An 18,730-nucleotide genomic window follows, 5' to 3' on the forward strand; every position below is an offset into this window, starting at 1 on the left:
GCTGAAGACCCAAAGTGGGGATTTTGAAAGCACTTATTCTGAAGAAGTCAGTCCCTGGCAAAGATAACACCTATCCCTGCACACCTTTTGCAGACAACTCGGGGACACTGTGTTGGGAGTGATGGTGACCTCCCATATTTGAAGGGAACGGGCAAAAAAAAAAAAAAAGAAGATAAATTCTGCCTGTCCAGATCTCTCCAAACACTGTAAACCACACTGTTAAGTGTTCATAGAATCATAGAATCATAGAATAACCAGGTTGGAAGAGACCCACCGGATCATCGAGTCCAACCATTCCTGTCAAACACTAAACCATGCCCCTTAGCACCTCGTCCACCCGTGCCTTAAACACCTCCAGGGAAGGTGACTCAACCCCCTCCCTGGGCAGCCTGTTCCAGTGCCCAATGACCCTTTCTGTGAAAAATTTTTTCCTAATGTAATTCCTAATATTCTTCACCTTAGGGGATCACCAGACAGCTCTGTGGATGGAAAGATAATCCCAAGATTATTTGAATGTTGAACTGACACAAGCTGTGTTGCTGCATCTTTTAAAGAGGAAATCCACCCATCAGGAAGGGTTGTGTGTTGGCTTTATAAAGCAGACTTCACCAACACCAGCTGAGAATCCAGCCCCTAATTCTGCTACATTTTCCTACACTGTACAGCATCCTGTTCACGTAAAGGAGCAGAAATGTACAGACAAGTCCACAGCCTCATTGAAATTCTGTGTTGGCCCTTGGAGAAGTCCCTTCTGATCTAAAGCCCTACCAAGTCAAATCGTAAGAGTAGCCTCATTGCAGTCCACTTGTGAACCAGGATACCACTCCATGCATATTCAAATGGCAAAACCTGATCTATAATTAGTGCTGGGGGAAATGTTAGGTGCAGGGCAAACAGGGAGAGTGGAGAGAGAGCGCCCTCCTCTCAACCTCAAAACCTGCTGTAGCTCCTTCAAAATCCCTTTCCTTCCGACATTCAGGTTGACTCCTGATGAATTTCGAGACCTGGAGGAATCAGATAGTTTCCCAATCACGTCATGTGCCTCACTGAGGCAGACTGCACAAGCAGCTCTCCTGATGGCACCAGAGTTGCCTCTGGATCTGTCACATGTTTGGGTCAGTGGTAAGCTTGGTCCTCCTAAATGCCATTTTCCTTCGATTGACCTTTCGTTCTGAGGAATTGTTGGATCGCTCCCTGTCACAGGATCTATTCACAGACCTCTATGACATTTAGGAAAGGGTGTGTTTCTTGGAGCCTTTCTGCCTGAAAAGAAGGACACTAGTGCGGTCCTTTGCAGCCCTTCATTAGCTGCTCCAGTGACTTTCTCAGGATGAGGAATAAAAATCTCCCCATACTCTTTTTCCTCCTCTGAATTTTGCCAGATACAGCTGCATGCACCTCTCAGTAAGCTTCAGCCCTGGGACAAAGATGCTAAAAACTCACTTCTGTTCATTCGGTGCTGTAAATATTCCCGTTTTATTACTTATCATCTTTGCATTAATAACTTTCTGTGCAAGCAGTACTATATCTCTGGAATCACCACCTTCACACACACCAAAGGCTTCAGAGATCTTGGCAAGCCAACAATAGCTAGAACTCCTGTAGATGGCTACAGCAAGAATAAAATGTTTATATCATCACAGATCTCTGTCTCTCTTTCTAATGTACACACATCCACTGGGTCTCATCTCACTACATATCTGAACAGCCCTGCCTTGGGACTGCAAAAGTGATGGATGAATGCTTTTCAAGTCAAGATACATTTTGGCACTTCTCACCACTCTCTGCTGCTAGCGTTTGGTGGGGAAGTGGTGGAGAAGGGTAAGTGTGTCTTGCCAAAAGGCCCTCCTGCAACACCCTCTAAGCAGTGGATGCTGCTGACATGGAGCTGCCTTGCATGACATTCCATAGAAATCCCACACTATCCAGGTAGAAATGTATCCCACCTCTGAACCCATACATGAAGCTGCCCAGAACCACTCAGCTTCCCCTGAAGTTTAATTTCCAGGACTTCTCTGTGGCAGTTCACTCTTCTGCTGTACGAACAGTGCAAAAAAAGATGTAGCTAAAAGATGCTGAGCATCCCAATTTCTCATGCGCACCACTGGTACTGAAGGGAGCTCTCCACCTCGCAGAACTGGTCCACAAATATGCGAGGGGGTGGCCAGGCGAGCAGACTGCTCACTCGCTGCAAGCTCTCCCAAGGCTTTGATTTGGAGGTGTCCCTTGGCAGCTGCCTCCCGCAGGGCTGGGGCACGCGTGCATTCACAGCTGAGTGCGGCAGCACAGGAGCAGAGCCCAGGGCACAGCCCGCGGCTCTGCAGGCTGGATACATTTCTACAGCTGCTTAGAGAGGCAAAGTCCCAGGAAAGCACCTGCTGCTTCACCTACAGCTGCCAGTGAGGTAAAAACAAGCTGAATCCTGGCTCCTGCTGACTTCTCATTCCTTGCCACTGCCAGCTTCTGCCCTGTGCTCTAATGCAGCAGATGCAATTACTCCTCAAGCAGCCAGAGTCACACTCCTAGACTCCAGCTTTGTGTTGTAGGTAGAAATTATTTAATATATTTTGAAAGTAAGTCCCTATAGTTGCTTGTTCTAGTGCCGCTCTTGCCTTGTCTCTGGGTTATGCATGCATTCTGTTTGTGGGTAACACCACAAGAGCTGGAAAGCAGCACTATAAGGGATTGTTTTGTTAAACCAGATTGTGAAAATTGTGAATTCATAAATATACCAATGTAATTTTTTAATGCCAATATACACTAACTTTCTGGCCCAAAGCCCTCGTGCGGATCCCTTCAAGACCAAGCAGGAGAGAGCAGAGCTCTCTGGCCCAGGATGTAAATCCTGGGAGAGGCATCCCCATGCCAAACTTGTTTTCTTAGCCATTAGGCAGTGACTCTTAAAAAATCAGTCTTTGTAAGTGCTGAGAATCTGCAGCTTCTGATGCTCCAGGAGACAGAGATAATTTCCCGCAACACTTCACCATGAGATATGGGAGAAGGCACCAAACCTAAGATCTCAGGTAAATATTCCACCAAAATAGGTGACACGGACTTTTACACATTTTTATAGTTGTGATAGGGAGGGAGAAAACAACCAGTGTTTCTTCCTTTTAGCCCTGCAATTTTCCATTACACAAAAGGCAGTTCTCCACAGCCACAGGGTGCTGGAGAGGGTGCAGCCAACTTCATAGCCTGTGCGAATAGAAAAAGCCGTTACGATAAATTAAGCCCTACCTTGACACAAACCCAGTGAGGCCAGGCTTCCTTCAGTCCCCCTTGTCCTCAAACCAATAGTTGGAGAGAATATTTTCTTAATATTTCAGCCAAGGGGGAAGGGTGGGGTTTGACATCCATGAATGTGACATGGGAAGAAGTGACAAGAATGCAGCTGCCTCCCCCTGTGCCTGGTTGTTATTCTTTCTCCAAACACAAACTAAATATAACTTTGCCCCGTAACATTCAAATCATTTTAGTTACTAGAAGGGTTCATGCCTGGAGTTCCAAGGGCCAGCGTGCAATCAGGCTTAAAATATAATTTAAACAATCTAGACCCTACATTTTCCAGAAAGTTATTTTCTTGCTGGTAGTTTACCTATCTGCAAATACATGTAGGTACACTCAGAAAGGAAACAACAATCCTACAGATGCCAAGGTTTCTGTTCAAGATCATATAAGCCCAGTCAATCATTAACAAGGAAATGCCATGATCACCTCATTTGTTTTAAATATTTCTGCTCATATACATGCGGACAAGTGTGCAGAATTATTTGCCTCATTCACGAATACAAGCAACTGGAATCTCCATTCTGTTCCATCATATAAAAGACAGATCCTACACCTGTCTAACTGAACAGCTGGGCAATTTTCAATTTATATCCTGTGATACTGTTCTCCACTATCCTACACCACAGAAAAGCCCACTTGCTGCTCTGCTGCTGACACTGCTTTACAAGCATTCCTGCTCTCCCTCCCCAACCCCCAAAGGGCCTTGGAAGAGCTGGTGGTTGCCACTTCTTGGCAAAAAAGTTATATAAACCCAAAGAAAAGTCTCTTTGCTTTAGCAAACAGCTATTTCCAGGAAGCAGCAAAACCAATTTCTAGAAGTGTATTTAAGACCCAATAGTGAAATAGCCTGGAGCTTCCTGTCCCTATTTCTCACAGTCAAAAACACACACACATGTAATTATATTTTCCTGAACTGCATCGCAAAGTTCATGCCCTCATTCAACTCATACATGTAGTAAACATGATTTATAACTCTGTGTGAAAACTCTCCAGATATATGGTGTTTTGATAGTGACTCGAACCTAGAGCTATAATTTAGTAACACCTAGCAGTGAAAGCTAAATGATTTCCCACTCCACATTCCTAACTTTCCATGAACCCCTTTACTGCTAACGTGAGGAGGAGATACTGCTTCTACAATTGTTTGGACTTAGCCTTGTTATTCCTTCAACCAAACTGCACACTAACGTCAAGCTTCACATATGGTGAACACACCAGCACTGACCCACGTCCTATGAGACCATTTGCCATGATACAGTTCAAAGTGAACTTTATTAACACATTAAACATAATTACAAAGAGGAAATTCCAAGGAAGGTCAACCAGCCCAGACATTTTCTTGGAATGAAAAGTAATTTATAATATCCACATACAGTATTGTAAAGTTTATAAAGAAGTTAAATAAGTTTTAAGAGCCCCATGGGTTATGTATATTTTATTATTTAATACCAAACACATTTACTTTCCATGAAGATAATATTTCTTTTGAAGTGCTGTGTTACCAAATTAGCAAAGTCATTTACCATGAAGCACCCAAACAACCCATCAATGAATACAAGGAAATAACATCAGGGACTGGGGTATCACAGACAATGTGTATCCTATAAGTAGAATACAGCAAAACAAGAGAAATCATTCATTATGACAGTGAGATGAAGAAGTAGGACAATGGCCACTAACAAAACCACTTGTTGCATGTGAACACAATCCTTTACACCAACACTTAAGACAAAATTTGGCCTTTACCATACTCATCACTGTAACAACTGATCCTGTAGAGTCCCTAGTACAAAGGCGGTTCACACCAAAGTTGAATTCTTACACCTCTTCCATGCTTCAGAATGAACATGGATGGCTCAAAGGATCACCTAAAGCCATGTTTTAAACTTGCTTCCAGAGTTGGTTTACTTGGGATATCCATTCCCAGAAAGCTCTGGATTATAGTAGTTTAATCCTTACTATAGTAGTTTAACCCTTACTACAGTAGTTTAACCCTCTCTGCAAGACTAACATGAAGATTACACACTTACACTCTCTGCACATCATCGCTACTATTATTTGTGTTGGCATTCAAGCTGTAATGATCAATCAGTGGACAGAGGTCTCACTATGCTGGGGGCTGGACAAACACCTACCAAAGAACAATTCCCACAAGGAAAGGCTTACAAAGCAATGACGGCAAGAGTTACAATTAACATGAGTAGGTGTTCCTCAAAGAGAAGAACTCTTGGCTCTCCGCACATTGGGAAGCCATTATAAGGAGAGCAGAACTGATAAAAATGCTTTTTGGCAGGGATCAAAGGATGCATGTTTTGCCCATGTATACCATTTACTACTGGAATAAACAGTTCAAAGGACTGGTGAACCCAACATCTCATCATATTTTCAAAACAAAACTATCTGTATTTCCAAAAGGTATGCATTAGCCAAGCAAAGTAGGGGTCAGCGTAGGGGTAACTGGGCCGAATGCTTTGGTATGTGACATAAGGAGATCAGATTAGATGAGCTAATGGGTCCTTCTCGGCTTGAAAACATAGGCGCCCACAGACAAAAACAATGCTTATCAAAAACAATCAAAAGATTATAGAAAAAAACAACAGCATCCCTGTAGAACAAAGACTCTTAGAGAGGAACACAAAAACACCACAAGTATTTGCTGACCAGTCCCGATGACTGGTCAGGCTTAGCTCTGGGAACAACAGACTGTTTGCAGGAGCAAGTTATATGCTTGGACCGCATCACTCCACATGATGGAGAAAACAGCTTTGTGGATTCATTTCACAGGAAGTAAAGTGACATATTTTCTCTTTCTTCCCAATCTCTGTGGTAGAAGCTGCTTTCCTGATGAAATGGATAGTTATTGATAGCACAAGAAGTGCTTGCCATATTTTTACATGAGTAATAACTAGCCCCTTGGGTGAAGACTGCCAGTAAATTTTCTCCTCTAGTGATTCCAAAAATAAGAAAAATAGAATATTTGGGAACATGTTCCATTTAATTAAGTGCCCTGCGTACACATTTCACTGCGATTTAATAAAATAGTTATTGTATATTAAAACAATTGGCACTTGATTATTGCATAGATTTATTGCAGTTCAACAACAGTAGATGAGATATGTATCTCTTACATGGTTTTTAAATCCTTTGAGCATATGTTTTCAATAATCAGTTGGTATTTATTTAACATGAAATTACCATCTTATTAAATTAAATATGCATGGATGACATTCAATTTCAAGTGTTACTGAATATTTTTTCAGCAGCATAAAACAGTAACTTTATCCCCTAGGTTCTGAGGTAGCAAACGCAGAGGAGAGTTAGGATTACTACAAATTACTTTTAGAGAAATAGACTTCATATGCTAGAAGGTTTCTATTTATTGTTTCTTAAGTGCTGCCAGTGGGCTTAGCATGGGCCAAAAGAGAGGACTAATATAAATTATACTGATGGCACAGTCCAGGTATGCAGTTCAATGGATAACCAGAAAACATTTTTTAGAGAAAAGTAGAACAAAGGTGTGTTGGCACACGTACCCACACAATTTACCGTTTTTATCCCCATTCAAGAAGGCAAGCGCATCTGAATAACAGCATTCTTAGTTTGCTTTTTCAAAAGAAATGGCATTAAAAGATATTTTCAAGGTTCTGAAGTCAAAAAGCTTTTTTTTCAGCCTGATGTTTCCAGGAAGGACAAATTGCCTAATTCTGGAAGAAAGCTAGAAATCCTCTGGCTTGAGGAAGTTAGGAGGATCCAGAACTCAACTGAAAATCCTGCCCCATATAAACCCAAGCTGCTCTCACCAAACCTAATCCAAACCCACAGCATCTCCACCACAAGTCACAGAGACCATTCCTGCCAACATAAGGCATCTGTTTGCTTCCCATAATCTCTGGGAAACAATCCAGTCAAGCAGCCCTGAATTAGCTTCTGGGGTTAATCTACTCCAATTTTAACGTAAGTGTTGCTGTACTCTGCCCTTCCAACTGCTTCCCAACCATGCAAATCCTGCTTCACAAGCCCAGTGGGTTTCTCAAGCCAAATCGCCCACCCCTTCCAAGATTTTCAGCAAAACAAACCAGACACTTAGCAAATCTCAGTTTAATTTACTTATTTCGTAACAAAACTCCCATTTGAGCCACCAGTTGCAATTCATGTCAAAACCCAAGGCTTCGAAGACACACATTTACTTCTGAGCCAATCTGCCCTATTTTTTGTCCCCCCTGCCTATGTGCAGTGTCCCGTCACCTCATCATTTTATGTGAACAGCTCCTAGAAAATAGAATGTCCAAGTTCACGTTTGGTGACACGGATTCCCCTTGAACTTTCATAGTCAATATTTAACCCAGTCTCAGCACTGTACAAGGTTTAATAAGTAATTAGCCATTTCCCTTATAGACAGACATTTGTGTGAGAGCTGCACAAGCAGGAAATTATAAGTGTCATTGTTTATGTCTGCAGGGAAACAGAAACCACGATCTTTAAATAGTTGGTTTGCCTTCCTGCTAGTCCACGGCAGTAAATCCTGGGCCATACAATGACACAGGGACCTTTTTCATTTGTATTTAAGAACTAGGTTTTCCTCAAAATATTCTTTAAAATCTTTTCTAACAGATTTCTATGTTAGGGATGAAAATGGAAAAAACTTCACACTCATCGTAGAATCAACTGGCTTTTCCCAATACCCAAGATGGGAAAGGTGTGAGTAGGGCACTCAGGGCTCAGAAAAAAAAGCAAAACATCTTGGAACACTCACTCTCAAAAAGAAGACACTGCCAAAACATCCATAAACCTTTTTCTCTTAGGAAATCAGTGGCAGTGCCCTACATGGCAAAGCTGCTCTCAGCCTTCTCTTTGCTCTGCCCACCCCTGTCACTAGGGCTTCTAAGTTTGGTGACCATAAAAACGCGGTAACAACTGTTTGTTGGTGACCACAAAGAGATAAACACTGTGGTATTTAGGAACTGAAGATATTTTCAGAGGCTTCTCTAAAACAGAAGGCACTTCTAGCTGAATGGCTGCAGTTGGTATGGGGTATTTTGCAGAAATGTTTTTCTATCAGAAAATCACATTTTTGACAAAAACCTCAAGACTTTGTCCAGTCTTCTCTTTCAATATTTCCTTTTTCAGCTTGAGAAATCTTTTCTGTCATAATTTAGCAACTAAAACTCAAACATATACAAACAAAAAAGTCAGGATTTTAAAAGTATATTAAGAAATGGTAATCATTTTTAATGGGTTGCTGTATCACTATAATACGAAAATAGTTTTAATTTCAGACAGGAATAAAGTAAAATACATTAAAAAATCACAAGGGAAAAAAATGTATATAAAAAATTTGCCTTGCTCCAAAAGAAAAAAAAAAAAACCTTATCTTTCTCAAAAGAAAAATGCAAACCAGAACTCACTTTCCACCTTCTAAGACAACAGCATTTTAAAATTCTGCCTGAAATCATTCCCCATCATCCTAACAAAACCTGCAGTTCATGGCAGGTGTGATGGAAGTCCTCTATCCAACTCCCTCCAAATTAAGGGTCTACCTTACATATGCCTACATCAGTGTTTCAGTTTGGACCAGGAGTGTTCTTTACAGTGAATAATTTGATCATCCCCTCCAATTATACTTTGCTACACATCATGAAACAGTTTTAGAACACATGAACTGAGTTGCTTTTATATGAAACTGAGCTGCAAGGTGGGCTCCAGTTCAGATGGGCATTTAGTTCCCAGGATCAGATTAGGGTTTTTCTGAAGTGACACACCCCTCCGAAATGTGAAATGCAGGTGTCAGGTGCTCAGCACCAATTGCTTCGCTTTACAGATCCAATCTTATCAATCCCCACCAGTTGCTAATGCAGACACAGGCAGCAATTGCTAGTGTAATTGCTAGTAATTGCCCAGTAAAACAAAAGCAGAAGCTGTGTTCTCAGATTTCCATTAATGAGTGCTCAGATTGACCGACTCCAGGACCAGACTGGAGCTAATCCAGAATAAATTCCCAAAATGCCTATAGTGGGAACATCACCTCTTCAACACCAAATCGTTCACTTTAAAGATTTGTTCTTGTTGTGTCATACCACAATCTAACTTAGATACACCTATGCATCTCTCTCCAGGAGGGGAAAATACTTAAATAGAATCATAGAATCATAGAATAACCAGGTTGGAAGAGACCCACTGGATCATCGAGTCCAACCATTCCTATCAAACACTAAACCATTCCCCACCTAGCACTTAAAATACAATTTAAAACAAAGTGTTCACATAGATTGTTTCAGGGAAAACATACATTTCAACTCAAAAGACACAGTCTCCTGCATATGAAAACAAGGAAACCATCAATGAAGTCTTATAGCATTCGCATCTGGTTCCTGCTCCCCAGATGCTGAAGCACGCACTACCTGACGTAAAAACACACAATATTTGATGGTATTGGCAGAAGGCAGGACTTCTTAACGCATGAAGCCTTCATACTTGGAATATATTATATTGTCAGATCTCATACAGGAAACAGCCTCAGGTACAGCCCATACCCAAAAGAAAGCAGGTAACATTTGCTTCAAAGAGATCAATCCTAGTCTAGTGCCACAGCACAGCATTAAAACACGTAATCATGCTTGTGCAAGTTCATACAGAAGTGTTCTTCTGGCTGTGAAAACTCGAGTTAGCACTGGCACAGTGTAAGGGCTCAGCTGGACAGAGGCTAGTCCAGATTTTTACACCCTGCCTGCAACGGGGACAGCTTCAAAAAGATCCACTTCCTCCTTTTCTACACACAAAAAGAGGGTTAGTGCACTCTTAAGTGTCCTTTATTATTTCTTAGCATAAGAGAGCAAAGACTTGTTCTGTTATGCTCGCTGTATCTGATCACACTGCCACGGTTTATGCCTAGGATTGCCAGGTGCTTTTCTGGACAGTCATGGGACTGTTCTACTTCTAAGATCAGATAAAAATCCTCATTTCATCTGGTATGTTCAAAGCTCTCCTGCACCCATTAATGCTCAAAAGCTGCTTCACTTCGTCTGGAGGAAGGTGATACCTCTATCGCAGACCAGTGTGGCGTGGCTCAGGATGAAGAAAACAGTACCTAACAGTGGGTACACGAGGACTCTATCCAAATTTTAAACCACTACAAATAAATATTTAAAGTATAAATCCATTTGCAGTCCTCAAACTATCTGAAGGTTTTGAAAATATTTTTCCTTTGCTGAAGATCCCATATTGCCTGCCTATTATCTCTATAAATCTGTACGAGTAGAAATATTGTGCTAATTATTATCTGATACAAGTCAAGTGCCAACCCCCTCTTATTCACATAGCCTATGACTGTCAATGCACTTGTTTTATTTGAGCTGCCCAAAATTCAGCAGCCACAGAGGACACGTGAGTTTTGCTGACATTGATTAGATTGTAATTTCAAATGATGTCATTCCACTGGCTGACTGCACACTGGTATGTAACGTATCCACCAGGTAGATAGAGCTACACTGGAATATCAATTAATGTGCACTCCTATTACCTCACGGTCTGGTAATGTACAGCCCCAGCTACCGTCCTGCAAGTGTGTGGGGGGAAGAAACCTGGAGAGCGTAACAGCTATCTAGGAAAAGCTGTGCATGAAGGAACATTGTCTCACCGCGTGATGACATAGCTGCTTTATCCTGTGCTGCATGCGTGCGTGTACCAGCACACGCACATCGCATCAGCTGTCAGCAGGAATTTCTGACTGCAGATTAAAGCATTGCCACGGTCTGTCTGCTCAGCCTGTCCAGACTGATGCACATAGGAGCAAAGTGTTCACTCACATAAAGATTTCCGAGCTTCTCTGTTCACAGAAATAGGAGGTTTTACTGTTGCAAAGACTTGAACTTGCTCTTGAGGAGCCTCATGAGAAATCACTTCTGTGCTGCACACTGGCATTTCTAAGCAAGGAGTCAAGAGGTCAAAGCCCAAGGTCAGAAAAAAGCAGACACGCAAGACTTCTTGCTGTACCTGTGGCTGGATAAATCAGCACTCTCCTAATCAGTCACTAATCCCCAAATCTTTATTGCATGTAAATTCCAGTCCCTTCCCAATGGCTGTGCCATGGTAATCTCCAATCTGATTACAGTGAAAACTCATTGGACGATTCATTGATAAAAGATGGAAATGTGTAAAATCAATTTGTTATATATCATGAAAAGTGCTGCACGTGCCTTCAGGGATCAAAGAACTGCCATCAAATACCAACAAATAAAGGGTTGTTAAAAGCACTTTTTATCTAATAGGGGATTTGACTATTAGAAAGAAAAAATTCACCTCTGAAGGAAGAACCAGGGCATTGTTTTATATATAGTAACGGATCCAATGGTGACTAAGGTAGAAAAAGCAGTGATCATCATTTAAGGTCATGGTATAAAAGTACAAGGGCAAAAGACAAGAAAGACTAGATCCACTTGGGCTCACAATTTACTGGCAGGAGCTCAGACTCAGCTAACGATTTCAGCTTTACCTCCAGAAGGCGAAGCAGGAGGAGTGTTGGCAAGGACTGGCTGGTCAATGAATTTGTCATTTGGTATTTATCTTGATAAGAAACAATATAATTGGCAGAGCTGAGCAAAATGCTCCCAACTTTAGGTCCTGAGCTCAATCAGGCTTTGGGCTCAGATAGCCACAGCGATAGGGACCACAGCTCTGGTCCACTGGGAATGATGTTCCATCATTCCACAGTGGTTCTTAGTTTTGAAAACAATGGAAAATCGATAACACTTATAAACAAAATACATTGGCAGGATCTCACTCTCATGTAACTTTTCTACACTGGACAGAGGGGAAGGCAAAGCTTCCTTTGTGTAATCCATCAAAAGATAGAGAAAAATACCAAATTAAAAGAAAGCAAAGGGCAATCTAACTCCTTTGTTTCATCCATCGAAGGGTACTTGCCAGCATTCACAATTTTATTTTTTAAATATTTTCATATTAAGGGATTGTTTCTTAATGTCTCTTTTCTGAGGGCATAATCCTGAAGGACAAACTCTTGTTTATTTGAACATGAAAGGATGTTTGTGACCTTCGTGATCATGAGGAATCACTAAATGCTCTAAAAACAGGAAGCAAATAAATAAAATCAAATTTATTGTAACACTTATGCTACTTAGGCCAGAGTACTGGTTTTCTGGGGTTTGACCCAGGAGTGCTGAACATGGAGGATTAGTAACGTGAGTGTTTCCCACGGATGTGTCCCATGTGATCTATTCAAGCATCTTTATGACATATATTAACAAAAAAAGCTACACCGGCTGTGGAAACCAACAGCTATAGGATCTAATACAGCTTATCCTCCATGCACCATTACAGAAGAGGACATTATAAGCAGGCGTCTCCCCTAGAAAAACTTGTATGCTACAATCAACAGGAAGCTGGCTCATATGCCCAGATGTTTTTAATTATGGGAAGAGGGGAGAAAGAAGGACATTAGGGTCAATAAAACCATGCTGCTACTCTTACAGCACCTACACTCCAAGAGGGACACCAGTAGCTCAGCTCTGCCATTGATAAAACTTTTACAAGACCTCCACTCCAAACAGCCCTGAAATCAAAGGTCTGTTTACTTAGCCTTTGCTTGCTGGGCTTTAGGATAGTGCAGGGAAGATCAAAGCATAGACCTCGTTTAACATGTCCAAGTACACAACCAGCCAGCCTGTTTATGTTGGATCCCAGCACACTGAGTGTGCTGCTGTCTGTCAACACTTCAGGCTCATTTTCAGCAATATTGGGTGAGGAGGGAAATATTCACAAGGGCCTCACAGATTTTGGTTCTGCTGAAACAGAAGTGAAATTCAGAGTAAGGAGCTTTGCTGTTAACTGTGACTGCCAAGGTCAAACATGCACTCCTTGCATGAAAATAGAAATAGACCTGTTGTCTCTGCTGAAGTGCAACACTATTAAAATGCCACTAAAGTCTGCATGAAGAGCTGGAAAAGACAATTTTGCTTCTGTATTTTTTGGGTGCCACCTGTTTTTATTGCTAGTGCTCACGGAGACTGAGGTATTTTGCTTGGCACTGGGAACGGATGACACCCTGTTCACCTGATACACAGAAAGAGGTGCAATAATCATCAGCAATTCACATCTTCCTGCAGTCTCCCATTGATGCTTGTACAACTACTTTCCAGGGACATACCAGTTTGCAATGGCAGGCCATTTATTCACCATACATACTCTCTCTTTCACACCTGCTGCTGGGGACTCCCAGTCAGAGATGGGTTTACAGTTACTAAAAATGCAGCAGGACTAACAACACTTGGTTCACATTTGTAAGAACTTATTCTTTCCTACATCACTTCTCAACCAGATATGTCTGAAATTGGCTAATGGGCGCTAAAGCTAGTCATAGAATCATAGAATGGTTTGAGTTGGAAGGGACCTTAAAGATCACCTAATTCCAAAACCTCTGCGATGGGCAGGGACACCTCCCACTGGATCAGGCTGTCCAAGCCCCATCCAACCTGGCCTTGAACACCTCCAGGAATGGGGTATCCACAACTTCCCTGCGCAACCTGTGCCAGTGCCTCACCACCCTCATTGTGATGAAATTCCTCCTGATGTCCATTCTATATCTGCCCTTGTCCAATTTATAGCCATTCCCCATAGTCTTATCACTAAATGTCTTCACAGAAAGTCCCTCCTCAGCATTCTTGTATGCCCTCTTCAGGTACTGGAGGTACTGTTGTAAGGTACAAAGGTGGAACAGCCCTCAAAAGATGTGCTTACATGGATCTCATATCCTTAGGACATCAGCTAGATAGGAGCTGGTCATGGATGGGTACAGGAAGGGCACTCAGAAGGAGGTAGCTGGTTACTTATTTAGCTTCAGAAGTAGGGCTTTCTGAAAGTTTTCTCTAAAGACACAACCCTCATCTGGTATCATAGCAGCACCTTCAAGAGAAAATCAAGATCACAAAAGTTGGGGCAATTCCATTTTTTGCTGATTTGTTTTGCTTTTATTGGTGCTTTTTTTTAAGTTTCCCAGGAGACAAACCCTTCTATGTTCTGACCAGCGTTGCTCAGAAGAAACGGAAACCCAGGTCCTGCAAAACATGAGGCAGTTTGTAACTAGTGTTAGGAAACCATGTCTGACAACTTGTTCTGGAGCTGCCTCCTGCAAAACACACTGCATCATCTTCTGAATACCTGAAAAGGCCATGGGCTGAGACAAAGCACTGGACTGCACAGCCCACAGATGAACTCAGGACAGGACTGGGATTGAAAATGCGTGATATATAATCTTGCTCTATCTTCCACATGATTTCTTTGTGACCTCAGGTTGCCTTTATTTCAGCAGATGGGAAACTGGGCAATTTTTTGCTAATCGCTGCATATGTGCTTTGTGGTCCTCAGCTGATGGATCCCAGTGTGGCACACCTGGAGCAGAAATGGAGCCATTTGGTCTGAATTAGACCAGTGTGCCATTTGCCTTAGGAAAATAAACCACACAGCTGACAAAACTAGAAGTTACTATAGCTATGAGCAGGAATAGGAAAGGAATGAGCAATGTAATTGAGCTGTATGTGCACCTTATTCCCACCGCTATCCAGGGCACTGATCAATTCTAGGTGTGTTCAGGGCAGAACTGCTTCAGTCTTAATTGCCCATCTGAAGGTGACACTTCCAGTGGTTCCCTCACAAAATTGGTCTCTTACACTGATGGGAGGAGCTCGTGTAGAAATGAGTGACAAAGTAATACCCGCTTCTTCTAGACACCTAGATGGATATGCAGGTTTCAAGACTCACCAAAGCGTCCTCCCAGTTTTGCAGGTGAGATGTTTTCCCTAACCAGGCAAGATAGTCGGCTTTGCTCCACTTTATTCCACTGCCTCTAGCCAAAATCCCCATCTACACTCCTTAACTGTTCCTCCCCCCTCTTCTTGGTTCAGGTATCCAATCCCTTCATACGCTTGTAGACAGTTATTGTACCCTCAGGTGTCACTTAGCCAAGCTATACATATATTTACAAGCAGCTCTTTTAATCTCCTCACATAAATCAGTCCCCCCAGTTGTCTGATCCGATCATCTGGGCCTGTCTCTCTCTGTCTGGATGAAAACCTAGCCTGTCCCTCTGACATCTCATGGATGTCAAGCTGTCAGCTCAAGCTCACAGCTCTTAATCTTCCTCCCTTTCCTTAATTGCTGCAGACACCACTACCGTCCTGCCTGTTGCTCAGGCCCACAGCCTGAGCATTTTTTTCACTCCTTTCCCCCTCAAGCACTCCATATCCCAGCTCTGACCACGAGCCGCAGACTCTTTCTGCAGCTTCTTGATAAGACACAGCATTGGCTGCCCATCCACTCATTTGCAGTTTGCATCCAGTCTTCCATTTTATTTCATCGTGACTCCTCTGCTCCAGCCTTGATGAAACACATTCTTGCCTCATTCATACTCAGTTTTTTCTAGATATCACTCTGGTCACATCTGCTTCTCTTTGCATCTAGCTCCTCCTTTCCCTGTCACATCAAACAGATGCTGCTTTTCTTCACTTGTTCAGGCTTCTCCTGGCCTCTCCCCACTTTTCCTATCACCTCTTCCTTACCAGAGGTCCATCCTACTCCAACTGGGCCAGAAGTCCAGGCTCTCTCCTTCCTTTTTTCAAAGAAAATCACAGGTGTCTTCCGCCAACCTGCCTGCCTTGTGTGGGAGCAGCTCCACATCAGCACTGATGGAGACATTCAGCTCTCTCACCATGCACCCCTCCTTAAAGCTTTCTTGCACTAAACATCCAGGATTGCAAGTCAGCAGCTCAGCTTTACACCTCTGCTGGTCCTCATGGGCAGCGCCATCTCACTAGGGCTTTGCTCAACCCATCCTTCTGTCTTCCTGACATTGTCCTTTATCTTGTACCCTCAGGTAGCTATTTGGGCACAGCCTGCCTGTTGTGCTCAGACAACACCTTGCACAGCAAGTGAAAATCCTGAGCACAGCAGCGACACACACAAATCACGCTAATCACAACAGCTTCACCAGCACCTCTCTGCTGATTATCCTCATTTCTGCATCCACAGCATTAAAGTATAATTGCATTTTAACAAGCTTCATTAGCACATTGCCTTAGTCAAGCTTAACATAGCCCAGCACCCAAGGAAACCTCATGGTGCCTCTTTTCTGCTCAATATAATTTTCAAGGCTTCTGTAACCTGATTTGTTAGGAATAACCTCAGGGCTGTAAAGCTTTTCTTCTGCCATCCAGCAATTAAGGAATAATTTGTCACGGAGCAAGTCAAGCTGCAGGGCAGGAAAGCCCTGTGCAATACAATGAAGCTGTGTAAACCGTAGCCCTGGGTGCAGGAATGAAGCGAGCATCCCTCCCCACCTCCTTCGTTAGCTGGTAACCTGTGCTCAGCAGCAGCTCCTGTAAATGCTGCACAGGCTCCTAAGTAACCCAATGCCTTGGCCGGGAGGCAGAGAAATGCCTGTATACACCCTGTCAGCGTGCTCCAACTGGGACTCTGCCCTTCCTGCACTTTTTCGGACGTTGTGCAGAAAGGTAAACAGCAAGTTGCCAATCGGTACCATTGGCAAGAGCTACATCATGGAACAGTTTTAAGAAATGAGCTGCAAAGCTTTTTTTATAGCAAGTTTGCAAAGGACAACTGAAAACCCTGGAAAGAAAAATGTTAGTATCTTAAGAATAAGAAAGAATGAGCAAAGGTAGGCGATGAGTTTACAACACTCCAGAAGCCTTGAACTTGCTTAATTTGCATATTCTGCCTATCCATGATAGGCATGAGGTATGGTACCCTGCACAGAACAGAGCAACCTGTGGTGCCTACATGACAGGATCAGGACACGTGCCAGGATAGTGGCTCTCAAGCAGGGACACACTTCACATTTCAGGCATCATTTATGGTCCAGTAATTGTTCATATATCCATGGACAGATACACTGAGTCTCATGTTAGAAAGAAGGAAGAGACAGCTCTTCTGTCTATAGAGTTCAACAAGTACTTCTGTCTGGCTAAATCTTTGCTAGCTTTTAAGTTGTTTAAAACTTTCTCCAGTGACATAAAAGTCAAATGTTTTCCCAAGCATTCGTGGAAAGATGCTTCCTCTTTTTGGTGGGGGAGAGAGGGTATTTTTAAACAAACAATGATCTGACTGTGCTCACTGTGTGTTAAGCCTAGCCACAAAACCAGAAGTAGTTTCGCAGATGGAGATTGTTACCTGATTTTTTTTTCCCCTTCATGCCCATAGTAGCCAGATTAAGGAACTGCTAGCAAACCTCAGTCACCCTTTCCAAAATGATACACAGGAACATTGTGGCAGGAATAGCAAGCTATAGAGTATCAACCACTACAGGGCCCCAGACAGCTGTCTGTGAAAGCAGAAAACATGGGGTTAACGGTACTTTTATATTTTCCTTTTAGCACTTGCAGACAACTGAGGACTGGCATGGAGATTTTTGATCACTGCTGGAAATTCTGCATGCAAAGAGACAGTCTGATCTTGTGAAGCATGGGCAACACTCAATTACCATTAATGTAATGGGAGATCAAAGATGGCCAGAATTTTTTAAAAAATTCTAAATCTATGGACAGGAAGGCTTCCATCTCACTACACAAAGGGTTCTCCTCCAACAAACCCTTCTCATGTGCCTATTTATCCATGTCTTGTAATTTTTCAGCTTATGTACATAAAGAAGAAAAAACCAGTTTCTAACTATCTGATACTACAACAATATATTCTTCAGGAACATATACTTTTCACATCCTACTATCATTATTTTAACATTCAGGGGTAAAGGAAAAAATCCACCTATTCCACCTTGCCCCCACCCTTAAGCAGACAAATAAAGCATTCAGCTCGTCTGAATTTAAATTTTTATTGGAGCTGATCCAGCAACCAGAGCACATTGCTAGAAGCCAAGGTCCTGCTTCCTTCAATACACCTCCTTCATTCTGACTCCCTGCTTTTGTGCTGCTTTGGTGATCTCAATCTGTGGTCAGGGATAGGATAAAATTTCAGCTATTTCCCCCACCCCTCAACTGCATGGAACAGGGCTTGCTCTTAAATCAAAAGCCCTGAACCTTAGACCTCTGGTTAAGTACTTAACCATAGTCAAGTCTTTGAAATAATCATGAGCTTTTTTTCTTAGATATAGCTAAAACCAGAGAAGTAAACCAAGTTCTCAGACTTATCAAAGGTATTCAGAGGAAATTGGGAAAAGGGGGTACAGAAGGTGGCTCCACAGTGCCGTTTTAGCCTGATCCTCTGAACCAGATGGCATTACCAGTCCTCATCAAGAATTCAAAATTTCCTCCCATATCCTCTAGGGCATGAGAAAATATTGTTAACTTTTCTGGAAGCATTAGGAGCAGACAGCAACTGGAATCCAAGCAGAAGTCACATTTCTGTCATTGGCTCGGTAAATGACTTACACCTTTCTGCACAGGACGGTGTGGGTCCCATATAC

At 42.5% G+C, this 18,730-nt stretch overlaps 1 protein-coding gene across 5 annotated transcripts in view; it reads right to left on the reverse strand.

Annotated features, from left to right (window-relative positions):
• Nucleotides 1-18,730, reverse strand: part of FGFRL1 (fibroblast growth factor receptor like 1) — a 176,548-nt gene that overhangs the window by 91,152 nt on the left and 66,666 nt on the right. Inside the window, exon 1 of one of the 5 annotated variants that reach the window (XM_069856519.1) lies at nucleotides 15,028-15,182. The exons of the other annotated variants lie outside the window; for them this stretch is intronic. The gene's annotated coding sequence lies outside the window, so the exon portion shown is untranslated. Of the gene's footprint in view, nucleotides 1-15,027; nucleotides 15,183-18,730 lie in introns of those variants that run through there. 5 annotated transcript variants of the gene reach the window in all.

Source organism: Phaenicophaeus curvirostris, chromosome 4 (genome assembly GCF_032191515.1).
Source record: "Phaenicophaeus curvirostris isolate KB17595 chromosome 4, BPBGC_Pcur_1.0, whole genome shotgun sequence".
Taxonomy (NCBI): Eukaryota; Metazoa; Chordata; class Aves; order Cuculiformes; family Cuculidae; genus Phaenicophaeus; species Phaenicophaeus curvirostris.